Source organism: Gopherus evgoodei, chromosome 3, assembly GCF_007399415.2.
Source record: "Gopherus evgoodei ecotype Sinaloan lineage chromosome 3, rGopEvg1_v1.p, whole genome shotgun sequence".
Lineage (NCBI taxonomy): Eukaryota > Metazoa > Chordata > Testudines > Testudinidae > Gopherus > Gopherus evgoodei.
This window is the reverse complement of record NC_044324.1, coordinates 28,724,412-28,738,258: the sequence shown is the minus strand read 5'-3', so window position 1 is coordinate 28,738,258 and position 13,847 is coordinate 28,724,412.

The following is a 13,847-nucleotide window of genomic DNA, read 5'->3' as shown; positions in this document are numbered from 1 at the left end:
CTTTGATTATCTCAGGGAGAGGACATACTGGGAAAAGAAGTAATTTGGAGACAAAGACAGAGAGAAATGAGGACATGATGAGATCCAAGGGAATTAGGGAGACCAGATTGCAAATGTGAAAAATCAGGACAGGGGGTGGGGGATAATAGGTGCCTATATAAGAAAAAAACCCAAATTTCAGGCCTGTCCTTATAAAATCAGGACATCTGGTCACCCTAAAGGGAATTTAAATCTCTTTTCCTGTCTTCTTTTGTACAGGAAAACACATTGCATTTGCCTGTGTCTAGGGATAAGTGAAAATGGCTGGGTTCCCCCCTGACAGAGGGAGAGACAAAGATATGATATTTATTGTCTAACAATGTTCTATCATGGCATTATCTAGGATAGGCATCATATTGCCATCAGTAACCTTTCCTAGTGCTGGCACTTGATAGTTTTTTCCTGGTATTGATTGTTGCGTTCCTTGCTTCTCCCTGTGACTCTACTGCATTGGTTCCACCTTTCTCTGATGACTGGGAAATGACCCATCCATCCAAGCCCAACGCAGCACACACCTCTGAATTCTGCCTTCCTAGCTGATATCATAGGACAACTGTTCTATGGCATTCATCCCCCTCTTCAGGGTCTTGCCACATATGCAAGTAGATAGCTGGATGACAAACTTCATCTTCAACTGTGACCTTTTGTCAGGTTTGATACTCATCTGTGGTGGTGCCACACGACCTCCTCTTCCTCTGACCTCTTCTGTACAATCTTCTTTCCCTCCTTCTGCTTCCACTTTTAGTGCCACAAAGGGTTTAAGCATCCTTGTGCATAAAACCTCTCCCAAATGTCCAAGAGCAAGTGAATAAAATAGCAGAACAAACTTAACAGGTTTCATACATAAGGATGCTCCCATACATGTTGTTTGTGTCATTTACCCATTTCTAACAGCTCATATGAAGCTCCAAACACTAAACGCAATATAAATTGCATCAATTGTGCAGAAGGGCTGAATGTCAGTGTGAGCTTCACAATATTGGAATTAGGAAGTGATTTTGCATAGCATATAGCTGAATTTGCAGTTTTTTATTGGGTTTATAGTAGTAATATAACTTGCTTCTGGAACCTTGATGGTGTGGGTTGGATATCAGAAGGAACCAGCCAAATCTCCTGACTTTTGTCAGTTGGTACTAAATATGCTTGTCTGTGACTTTTCTGGAGTCTTTTAACCCAAGCATATTTCTTCTTTTCACAGAGCTACATTCTCCTTCTCCTGACTGGCGATCTTGTAAAATTGCTTTGCTCCCCCTTTGTTTGAGGTCTATTGTATATGTATACTAGAAAGTATAAAGACACCTTTCAAAATCACTAATGAGTGTGTGTAATAGCAGGCAGTAAATGTACATCATGTATCCAGATAGGGATCTGTCCTTACAGGGTATAAGAAAGGTTTCTCTTTCCCCCTGAATGTCTCAGCTACAGCTGGAAAGGAAGGCTTGAAAAATAAACTTTATGATAGCAACTAATATTACAAATTGTAACACCATGGAATAAATCACAGAAGCCATGAAACACAACCTACCCTGTTTTCAGCCAAATGATTTATTCATGAATGTTTGTAATTCAAATGGCTTGTCCATGAATATTCATGGATTATGTCTGTGTAACTGGATATTGTAAGGAAATCTAGGCTAATTACAACAGAGGCTCTCTGCTGGTATTAACACAATGGCAGTGGGAACATTTTGGAAGTTGGAAATTCTTCTTGGAATCCCAGCTGCAACAACTTCATGCGGCTCACTGTATACATAGGTCAACAAAGCAAATATGTAATAGTGCTTGGATGTGGGCTGCTGGCATCTTCCCAGCACATTTGCAGATTGTGCATCATTAAACCATGAATATTGCATAACTTAGTGGGACATGAATAACACACATTCATGCAGAGCAGCCCTACACACAAGTAAGTCAAATGGCTCTTGGGGCTATGTGCCATTAGAAGCAGTAGGTCGAGTTTTGCTCACAGTTACATTGCTGCATCTCCATTAACTTCAAGTGGGTTACTCTGGTGTAAATGATATCTTAGGTTGACCCTATTATGTAGACTCACAAATCACAAGCTGACTTGATTTCCCCTCCAGTAACAACACTGTAGTACTTCCAGAGGCAACTTACAAGGCAATTTTCTGTTTGTTCCCAATAGAATACAGCAGCAAATAGACCCTTTCCTCTTTGCTTTCCCCCAAAAGTGAGCTCCTGTGTGGAATTATTCCTAAGAACTCATAGACTGGAGATGGCTGAGCAAGAGCCATGTGATACTGCTGACAAACGAGAAGGATAGCTCAGTGTTTTGAGCATTGGCCAGCTAAACCCAAGGTTGTGAATTCAATCCTTGAGGAGGCCATTTAGGGATCTAGGGCAGAAATTTGTCTGGGGATTAGTCCTGCCTTGAGAAGGGGGTTGGACTAGATGCCACTTGAGGTCCCTGACATTCTATGATTCTATGAAGACGGTTGTGCTAAGCAAGATGTAATATCTAGGTTTTTGCTAATTTAGTGAATGGTGAACCAGGTGAGTTTCTTAGGGACCTTATAGATTTTAAGGCCAAAATTTACCACTATGTTAATCTAGTTTGACCTCCTCCTTAACACAGCCCATAGAACCTCACCAAATAATTACTGCATCAAACCCATAACTTCTGTTTGAGCTAGTGCATATGTTTTAGAAAGATATTCAAACTTAAAGACTTCAAATGGAGAATCCACCACACTCTTGGGCAAGTTGTTCCAACAGTTGATTAATTTTGCTATTAAAAAATGTGCACCTTATTTCTACTCTGAATTTATCTGGCTTCAGCTTCAAAATAGAGCTGGTTGAAAAATTTTCTTAGAAAAGGGGACAATTTTTTTCAGACTGTATTCTGCCAAGAGCTCCACTATTGCTCCATTAAATGCAAGTTCCAGGATGCTGTAGAGTCCTGGTTACCTTGGACAACAAAAGACAATCTGACTGAAAATTCAGATTGCCCGTGTCTCTAAAACCATCAAGAAATAACTTAGCAAGAAGTCCAATTAGTGTCCAATGGCAGCTTGTCCTTTTCTCTGATTGTGCCATTGCCATTGTTAAAATATCTTTAAAAAATCTAAAATGATATGACAAAATAAATATTCTACATGAACCCTCCTCTCTCTGATATGTGTAAACTAAAATATGAGAATTCATGGCATGATTTATAACAATTAATTTGAATTTATGAAATGATAATTATATATGTCATAAACAATAATGAATTAGCATTTTCCCACCCCTATGCATATGATCTATTTTTGATGTGATTAAATTAGTCATGTTAATGATTCTTTTTATTTTTTCCCCCCTTGCAGATCATTCTTGACATGAACATTCATCTAACTGTAAGCATTCATATTTCCTTTTCAGTGGGGCAGGGAGAAGGAGCAGGATTTTTTTTTTTTTGAGGGGAGGGGGAACAAGTTATTTTGCTTTTCTTTTCTTAACTAAGCATCGACCTCTGAGAACCAATGAAATCATGAGTCTACAGGTTTTTAAATGAAGGTATTTAAGGGTCTATGACCCTACACTGGTTTACACCAGATGAGGATCTGGCTTTGGTTAATGGCTTTTCTGTATTTAGAGTTTCCCTGTCTGAAATTTTCTCTGTGTTGATGATTTGTCTGTTCAATACCTTCCTTGTGTTCATAGGTGACTTTTTCAGTTAGTTTTGTTCTTGTGTAAATAGCATTTTTCTGCTGCCTTTGAATAGCTCACATTTCATGAAAGTTTGGATCAAGGCCTTTGTTTGGCCTTGTGATGGGGTGTACAAACCCCACACAGGACAGAAAAGGGGTAAGGAGCTGTCCAGGCTGGAGAAATACCTTAAAAAAGGAAGCAGAGTAGCTCAGTGGCGGGTGGAGGGGAGCTGAGCTGTGCTCTGAGCTGCTGAGAAGGAGCACCACAGGAATGCTTGCTGCTTGAAGCCTGGCAATAATGGCCTGACCAAGCCCACAAACGAGGGACTTTGTGAGGGAAGTGACTGTATCTTTGTGGTTTAGTTATTTATTTGTATGCTGTGAGAAGAGCGGGGACTGGTAGGAAGTGATACAGGGAGGCAGCCAAGTAGCATCTCAGAGTGCAGGACTGCACTTCTTACCATTAGGGCCTGGATTGGAGTCCAGTGGAGAGGGTGGGTCCAGGGTCCCCCTCCCAACCCATAAAGAAGGAAAATTATGGAAATCTATTCTTCAGCTGGGAACCTAGTTCGAGAAAGACCCTGTAGGAACAAGGGTCCAGATGACAAGGCCCCAACCCTGAGGGAACCCCTGAATTCCTGTTGAATTCTGAAGACTTCTCCATTATTGGACTCTGTCTATACACCCCAAAAAAGGGTGGACTTGAAAGTCTGACCACACTGTATGGCAGAGTCACTGAAAAGACAGACCACCACAGGGTGGAGTTGTAATAAGAAAGGGGAACACTTAGGAGACAGACAGCATGGCCAGTGAGTGTCCACCATCACAAGCCTGTTTTAACTAGAAGGGTTGTTTCCAAGATTCACATCGGCCTGAACACACTCAAAGTACAGGGTCAGTCTGAACTGAAGTTTTGGTTTGGGACCACTGATTCTCAGTAACTCTAAAGAAGCAGCCCATAAGCACTATTTAAGACATTAACAATAAAAATAATTTTCAAATGCCATGGTAAATAGCCAATTGCCAATGTATTTTAACTTACCCTTTGGAATGGCAGTTGTGAATCCATATAATTTATACACAGTAGTCAATTGTGTGCAATTAGCAATGAATCAAAAATTCACTTCCAAAGGATGAAGTTAAAATGCAATAGAAATTGGGATTGGACAGGTTGCAGCTCAGAGAAGAGTTTGCCCATCTGTCTTGAGACTGTTTCTGAAGTGCATTGAACATTCTCCCCTGCAGCATACATCATTTGTGCTAATGAAGACCTAGACCTGTAAACTCAAAAAGTTTATTTTATATTAAACAATGATCAATTCATAAAAATCCAAGTGATTTCATATTTATAATAATGTAGCATGTTGTAGAAGGTGTCAAATTTCATCTCATTTATGAAAACTGAAAACTTGGCTAACAAAATCAGGAGAAAGATCTGTATTTATCAACTTCAAGTAGTGACATTCTACTTTTAAGTTGTCAGTGTCAATCATTATCAGAATGTCACCTACAAGAATGATTTACCACCAAAATAGCTGTTACTCTGTTTCACACTTAGAATGAAAGTAGACAGATTTAATATGAAAGCTTGGACAGAGACTGCTTAATGTTTGCAGACTACCCTTCATTGCATTGAGCAGTGTCTTACTTGACGAGTTGTTCCATTGACTGTTCAATGGCACTACTCACAGAGTAAGGCACTGAATGAGGGCTGCAAAATTGGGCCGTAAAGGATCATAAGAGTTGCTCTGCTAGATTATGCCCGTTTTGAAAACCAGTTAAGGCAATTACTATGCAATATTTAATTCAAAAGTTCAAAATGGAAGCTATTGCGAGATGTTTTATTGTGTTTCTCATTTCATTAATCTTTCTTTATAACCTGTTTTATTGGATGCAAATTCTAGAAGCACAGTGCCACATTCACATTGTATGAGGGCTCAGGCAACACATGGCAACAGATAATGGTTATGAATAAACCATGAATTGTCAGAATTATTAATAACTGATAAAGACCTAAAAAAGCCTTTCACTGAACAATATGAAAGAATGAGAGCATGCAAAATACCTTGGAGAAATGTGTCCTCACTTAAAAAGTGAGCATTCCCATAGCCTGGAGCCATGGATTTAGAAGGCGACTGTGTGGAGCCAGCTATCAAAATGGCTTTGGCAGCAGTGACTTCAACAGAGCATATAGTCTCATGGAGTTTCATAGAATCGGATGGTGAGGCGGTGATAGAAAGGCAGAGACTAGATTGCTTAGGGAATTGGTAATGGAATCATCATGATATCATTTACCACTTTTATTGAAACTTTCATCAGATGATCTCAGAGAGCTTTTTCATAGATTTTTAGATTTTTAAGGCCAGATGGGATCATTAGATCATCTAGCCCAACCTCCCAGATAACACAGGCCATAGAATTTCATCCAAACCCTACACTGAGCCCCAAAATGTGACTGCTTTACAAACACTAAGGCCCACATCCTCAAAGGTATTTAGGTGGCTTGCTCCCATTGGCACCTAAAAAGCTCTGACAATCTGGGCCTCAGGCCTGATTCTGTAACTCTTACACATGCCAAGAAGCACTTTCACACACAAGGAGTCCCACTGAATTCCATGATTTCTGACATCTGTAAACATCATAAGGCATCAGGGCTGCAGAACTGAATCCATAAAAAATTTATGACTCAGTTGTGTGTCCAATGCACAGTCCTGGGCAAAGGTGGAAGGCCTGGTGAGGACATATTTCCCCCAGTCATTTTCCTCTTTGTTGATGCTCCCAACCTCCTCCCCAATCTTCCCACTTTTGTGTGAGGAGTTACACATTAAAGGCTTTTGTTCCTTCCACAGGAAGAAAGGTGACCTTTAGATGGCTGCTTCTCTCTACCTAATGGAGTAAACCATTCTGTTCCCTTGCCCTCGTTTCTGGGTTGCAGACCACAGCAAAGCCTGCAGTAAGGAAGTAAAAATATTATAGTATTACCCCTGGAAACAGAGCCTTAGAAGCTTTCATTCTGAAAGCACCAGCTGAAATCCAGCCCTATGCAGCAGTCACTAACTGCCATCTGATGGCACATTGCTGAGCTATGTGAAATGAGTGTATGCAAACTTTGTGTGCCAGCAGCAAGGGGTAAGCACACAGTGCTGTTTGAATGGTGCTCATCTATTGTAAAAATGTGTCTTCTGGAACTTGCCATACAATGGGAAACAAACACAAGCCACCCTGTTTTCTGTTTTTACCAGATATATTGCAATCCATCATGGACAACCAATTCTTCCATTATCTCACATTTTTCTAAATTCCATCTTTTCAACTCACAGAACCACTTCTAATGCAGTATCCCTAACTTTAGTTCATCAGGAAAATATTAGCTTTGTGGAGTATTATTCCAATCCAGATTGTCAGGGGATCAGTTTGAGCAGAAACCCTGTGGGGAAGTAACTACAGTGTTAGCTGGCTTGATTCAGCAATACCAAGAATATTAGACAATAACATTCCCATATTTAGAAAGCTGGATATAATATCCAGCCATTAGAAAGCCTATAACCATATGCAGCACATTTTAGATGCAAATACACAGCCCCAGGCATACTCATCTGGCAACATCACAGATCATTTATTGATCTCATCATAGTTCAAATAGTTAATATGATTTTGTGTTAATACAGGTGAACAAAACATTCAAAGTTTGGATTCTGTTCAGATAAATACCCCAAATTTGGGATACTTAAATTATGTTTATCCGAATTATTTGAACCTCTTAAGTCCGCAAAATTTGATAGAAAACTTATGAGAACAGGCTTTCTTGTGAGAATTCTGCGGGCTTCTGATTTAAGTCAGGCCAGGAATACTGGTGCACATAGAGTCTTTTGTGTGGAATTTCAGCACTTCCAGCTTGGAATCTGGAAGTCCAAAGAAATGTCTCTAATTTGGGGATGTGAAATTAACAGATTTTCATGTAACTCCACTTTGTAACAGGACATGATCTCTCAGATAAACCTGCTCAGTTTTGGGTCAGGCCATTTGACCTATGGTAACTGCAAATTCAGTTTTTTACAACTAGTACTTCCAGCAATGAACTTGTGATTGTGTGACATGGAATTCTTTAAAGCAAACACAAATTGCAGGGATAATTGAACTGCCTTTGCTTATGCAGGTGGTGTGAAGATAAATACATGAAGTTGGTGAGATGTTTACATTCTACATTGATAGGATGCATATAAGAAAGGTGGAAGGATTGATAGGATAAAAACATTGTACATCAGTGTGAAGAAGTATATAATTAACGATTCTAAATCGTTTTCCAATATATTATTGGATTAGTTTTTAATGGTGGATCCCTTTATTCTTAAAAATCTGTCTCATACATTTTAAGGCCAGAAGAGACCAACATGATCATGTAGTCTGACCTCCTGCACATTGCAGGCCACAGAACCTCACCCACCCACTCCTGCAATAGACCCCTAACCTCTGGCTGAGTTACTAAAATCCTTAAATCTTGTTTTAAGGATTTCAAGTTACAGAGAATCCACCTTTACTCAGTTCAAACCAGCAAGTGACCCACGCCCTACAATGCAGAGGAAGGCTGTAGAACTCCTTGAATACCTAGTTGTCTGAGCTTCACTCTTATATAAATATATGGACATAGGAACCTAAAACAGTTGTAGTGCTTATGACAGCCACTCAAGGATGGATTCTGTTAATTAAAGGAAACAAAAACCAAACATCCTGTCAAGCTGTCTTGGTTTCAAGGAATATGTATGTGTGAATTGTGGCATAGAATTTATGCACAATTCATGAACAAATGAGGTGATATATCTCATGTGCTTAATAAGACAAATAACACTGGTCTACAATTTTTGAGAAGTCGTCTGCTTCAGAGAGAAAATGTGATATTTATTATGTATTTTGATGTGCTGAATACAAATATGACAATTAAAACAACTGATTGGCTACTGTTTCTAAGATATTTAAGTTTTTACATTTTATGTCTATGTATATTGTGTAGATAGTAGAGTTTTAATCATAAATTGTAAATCTAGGTATTTTCATGTGTTTATGGTTGCTTTACATGATAATATTTCACCTGTCCTGTTTATGTAACACTTTAAAAATCAGCAAAAAGGTTATATAAATAAAATTTATTATGAAACAAAAGGCAAAAAACTATTATGTACATAGTTTAGTCCTAGTCACTGTCTACTCGGTGCTTCTTGGTTTGTCTCTTGTATTCATTAAATGGAGCATCTCTTGTCACTGTCCAGCAATAGTCTGCAAGCATTGATGGGCTCCATTTGCCCTGATAGCCTGCCAGGAGATTCCAATGCTGTAGTCTGGAGCCCAACAGCTCTGCCTTACTCTTGGGTAGTTCCAAATCCCTGACAAGGTCATTCAGTTCACCTTGTGTTATGAGGTGTGGTTCAGAGGAGGAGGATGAGAGAAAATTTGGGTCCTGTGACATTGATGGTTCAGGACCAGAAGTTTCATCCTCTTCCTCTCCTCGTCTGACTCAAGTGAGAAATGATCTGGTGCATCAGGAACTGGCAGTCCTTCTCCGTGGGTACTGGGCGTATAGCTGATGGAATGTTTGGGTAGTGCACAGTCGCTTTTCTTCTTTTAACACACTTTTCCCAACTGGAGGCACCATGCAAAGTAACAATTGCTGGTATGATCTGTTGGCTCTCTCCAAATCATGGCACTGCAAAAGGCATAGATTTCCTTTTCCTGTTCAACCACTGGCCAAGATTGTTGCACAAGTGTTGCAGCATATGTGTGGGCCCACCTCTTGTCCTGATCTCCAATTTTGCAGCCAAATAAAGGTGATAGGCTTTCTAACCATAGTGGTTATACTGCGCTTTGTGATGAAAAAGTCACTTCACACAAACATAGCAAAGTTATCGGCACTGTTCACACAAGTATGAGGCAATCTCTGCTCACTTTGGCTAAACAGAAATGTGTCCCTTTGCAAAATCAAACACTGACAAATAAGAGAGCATGACACTTTATGATTTCTAGAGCTGATATAGGGCAATTTGTTCAGCAGAGTGATGTAAGCTTCGCTATGATTGCATCATCCATGACTTCTAGGAATAACATGATGCAATTCATATCACATATGATGCAATACCAGCTTCAGATTGCATCATTCATTGTTTTGCCTCAAAAGCAAGTACTGTCCAAACCCAGTCTAGATTATTCATAGATCCAGTAAAGGTGTATTTTAGTCATTTCTGGTTTAAATTGAGATCCCTTCCCTTTATAACTCACTTATCCTCTGCCATTCCCAAGTCAAAGGTTGTATATACTGACCCAATAGCATATCTTGGAAACTAGAGCCAATCAATAATTTTAAGCATCATTTTCATTCTCAGTGACCCAGAATTAGTAAAGTTGGACTACATTTATTTCAGAAGCATTTTGGCTGTAGAGCAGTGATAATTTGAGGATGGTTACAGAGCATGAAAAATTTCATATGGTGAAACTTATTTTATACCTTATTTTAGGAACATTTAAAGAGACAGATTACCCATGGGTAACTAACTCACTCTTCCAACAAGTCGAGGCGGGAATCTGCGTGGCATTTCAAGACATGCTCAAATCTTATGGAAAAATTGGCTATTGGATTCATACTTCCTGAGATTATCTAAGTACATGAGTATGCTGCCACTTACTGAGCAGCTCACATGCAGAGATGGGCACAAAAGGGATGTAGAATGACTTGGCTTGTAGAAAGAATTTCACTGCTTGGTTTTTCTTTTTGAAACCAAACAGAGGGAGGTTCTGAATCCACATTCCATGTTGTTTAATTGGAATTATTGGAATTATTATTAATATTTGAAATTATTCATATTAATATGGGAAACTACCAAACACTGATTTAACTATAAATTCCTTTATTAAATCCAAAGGCCAAATGGTACTTATACAATTGCTCTAACCTGGCTAAAAAGCCTAATATAAGCACTTTATTAAATACAAACAGTAAGAAAATATAAGCACTTGATCAAACTACTTACAAATTGGCTAAAACTTAGGGTGCTTTGACTCAGCGTGGTCAGACAGTATTAGCATGAACCCTTTAAGAATTTACTTTTTTATTATCCCTGAACAAACAAGTAGTGTAATTGCCAATTACTGACTTCAGCTAAAAACCAATTTGAGATAGCTCACCCTTGTTTCCAGTATTAAGCCACAGAAAAGTTAAAACCTTTCTTCCCAAGGTCTTTCCTCCCCTCCTTCTTGCTGTCCAACAGTTTTTCCATTGCACCTGAATTCACATAGCTTTTGACATTGGTGTTTGGATTGGGAAGGGCCACACTGTCTTGTAAGAAAGATTCTTTTTGTCTTATTTAAAACCATCTACAGTCACACCTATTGGTCAGAGGCCTTCTTTTTAGAAACTTCCTCTTACATCATCAATTAGTCTTTTAACCAGCCTTCTTCCCTACTTCATTTCTTCTGGCCTTGGAACTTATTATTTTCAACGCCTTTCTTTTAGTTGCTCATCAGGGCCTTTCTTTACAACATATATATTTCCTTAACCAAACCTAAGCTAACCCTAATTCTTTAATTTCATATTTATCCTATACCATAACTTTAGGAGGGAGGGGAATTAACATCCACCCCCCATTTTACCTGACACCTTCCCCTACAGATCTTAGGGGTAAAGGTTCATCTAGGTGGTTCTGATTTTGGACAAACTCTGCCCAAATGCCAGCAAACTGCGTGCTTTGGGGATAGCTAAGCAACCCAAAAGATCTGTAAGTACAGTACACTGCAGATGACATATTGTTTATGTCATGTGAAGAACTTCTATATGTGAAGGGGACAAAAAAATCAGAGATAAGAGGAGATAGCTGGACAAAACAGCACTTTGCACAATATTTCTGGCAAAGGTGCAACATAGTAAGAGAAATTAGCCAAATATTCCTGAAATTAGCCAAAAATTCTGCAGTGTGAAATTTCTCATTTTCTCTGAATCTAGCAAAACTGGCACTAGTTTGTGTGTAATCATATGGTAGCAAACTTCAAACTTCTATGATTTTTTTTATTTTTCTATTTCATTTATATCAGATATACTTTCACACTGCAGGTTCCCTTCTCCCATACTCAACCCCACATAGAGACATATTTTCATACCACAGTTTTTATAGCACATAATTTTCCAACTTTTTTGACTTCTCACTCATCTTAGTGATTGTTATGTTCGCAGCATACAAACAGAGAACTTAGACAAATCTTAAAATACAGTTGCTGGAGGCAGGACCGGCGCTAGGGGTTTGAGCGCCCTAGGCGCACGGCAATTTCGCCGCCCCACGCGCTGGTCCCACGGCTCCAGTGGAGCTGCCGCAGTGGTGCCTGCGGAGGGTCCGGTGCTCCGCGGCTCCGGTGGAGCTGCCGCAGTCGTGCCTGCGGGAGGTCCACCGGAGCTGCGCGAGGAGCTGACCGTCCGCAGGCACGACTGCGGCAGCTCCACCGGAGCCGCGGAGCACCGGACCCTCCGCAGGCACCACTGCGGCAGCTCCACCGGAGCCACCTGCCGCCCCCTCCAGCAAAACGGCACCCACCAATTATTCTGGCACCCTAGGCAATTGCCTAGGCTGCCTAAATGGTAGCGCTGGCCCTGGCTGGAGGGTTGCATTGTAACACAACTTTATTTCTTAAAATTCTGAATGATAACACACAAGGACACCAAAATAGAGACAGAGATAAAGCAGGCTGCTCCCAAACACAGAGAGGCACAACTCATTCCACCTTACTCTAGTCAGGCTTTCTCCAGAACTCTGATTAGACACATCCCTGCAATCAGGAACAAGAAACCCCTTAGAAATTCAAGTGATTGCTTGCAATTTTAACAATTTTCAGTACATCATCATAGATTATTTAATTTTTTATCCAGAAATCTCAAAGCACTATGCAAACCGTAATTGAGCCCATGATATCCTGCTGTGGCTGATAAAATGATTATTCCCATTTTACAGGTGAGTAAATTGAGGTGCGGTGAATTTTACCCAAGTTCACACTGTGGGCAAAAAATACCAGTTTTAGACACCTAATTTGAGCACCCAAATGTAGGATTTTGACACCCATTAGAAAATTGGGCCCACTGTCAGTGGCTGACATGGTGCAGGAACCGAAGTATCCTGATTTCCAGCTCAGTGTTCAAATCACCCCTGATTCTTTCCTGGTTTCTACTAGGTGAAAAGCACAGTTTACACCAGCTACTAAGCTTAGCTAGTTTAAAGCTTTAGTAAGAAAATTTTAGGCTAACGTATCATCAGCTTAATAAAGCATAAGTGAAATAAATAGTGCACTGATCAGATATCCAGCCCTGATACACAAGTGGGTTATTTCTTTCACCATCAGATTCATGCTGGTCCAATCTAGTGTGAATCCTGAGTTGCTCCATCCTTCACTTTGTTAAGCACACATCCTTTATACACTGTCTTGTAACATCACATCAGGAACAAATAATTAAAAGTACCTTATTTATAAACATTCTATTTTAAATGTTTTCTCATACACCCATCAGAACAATAACCCCAAATCCATGTCCTGTTATTTGTTCTGCTAAAACTCTAATTAATACCTCTTTATCTATCTCTTTGTAAAAATTGCTCTCCTACTCTTTACTCAATCCAGCTGTCTTTTCATTAGTCTCATGTGTTCCATTATTTCCAACAACAGTTGTCTGTGCTTCTTGAGGCCATGGAGTTGCTAATCTCTAGTTCTGTACAGTCAGCATCCGTCCTCCCTAGTCAGTCTTACTAAGGAGATCTGCACCCAGCTAGTAAATCACACTATGATGGGTTTCCCCCACTTTGTGGTGCCGCCTGGAACTGGGTACCACTGAGCTGGCCTGACCCACCAGCCTGGGCTCCCTTTATAGTGTACTGCTGAGGCCAGCCTGGCAAGCCCTTTCCCAGGCTTCAAACTGCACTTTACCAGCACACATATAGATAGGGACACACTCAGCTGCAGCTACACACACATGCTGAGATCAGCTCTGCATGGGAAGGCTCAGCTAATGCACCTCCCAGTTCCTAAGGCTTCCCTACCCTTTGGAGTGTAAACACAAAATTATCCCATTTTGCGCTGCATAGAGAACTGTACAGCGTAAGCTCATGAAATTTGCCCCCTCCCCAAATGTGGAGAGGA